The sequence below is a fragment of the Fusarium odoratissimum genome (genome assembly GCF_000260195.1).
Source record: "Fusarium odoratissimum NRRL 54006 unplaced genomic scaffold supercont1.16, whole genome shotgun sequence".
In the NCBI taxonomy this organism is placed as follows: Eukaryota; Fungi; Ascomycota; class Sordariomycetes; order Hypocreales; family Nectriaceae; genus Fusarium; species Fusarium odoratissimum.
This window is the reverse complement of record NW_022158702.1, coordinates 855,225-855,961: the sequence shown is the minus strand read 5'-3', so window position 1 is coordinate 855,961 and position 737 is coordinate 855,225.

Here is a 737-nt window from a genome sequence, read left to right as displayed (position 1 = left end):
AAAAAGGTAAGTTTTAGTAAACCTATATTAATAATATTTAATTTAAATAAAGAAATTAAATTAAATATAAACTTATTAGATTTTACCTTAGGAAGATAAATTAATTAATAAGATAATATAAGGAAATTATATCTTATTACCTTTTATTTATATAAATTATATAAAGTAAAACTTAATTATTTAATTTATAATAAAAAGTTCTTAGTAATTATTAATTACTTTAAGGAGTTTAAATATTACCTAATAGGAAGTAAGTATTAAGTTAAGGTTTATATTAATTATTAAAATATCTTATATTTTATTATAACCTATAAATTTAACTAATAGTAATTATATTATATAAAATACTTATATAAGTTTAATTTTATAATTATTTATTATAAGAGATTTAAAAATAAAAAAGTAAATATAATTAATTAATAATTAGTTTTTAATATTAGTATTATTAAAATAAAAAAGTAAGTATTAGAAAAAAATAAAAAGGAAGAATATTAATTTACCTAGAAAATATAAACCTTAGGATAAATATAAGTAGAAGTAATTAAAGAAATCCTAGGGGAGCTATAGGAATATATCTAAGAGTTTTATATATACCTATTATATAAATATTAACAAGTTATTAAAACCTTAAAATAACTCTTATAATAAGGATATTAAATAATATAAAAGGTAATAAAAAAGATTATTAAATAATATAATATTTATACTAGGATAAGGGTATAATAATATAAATCTTA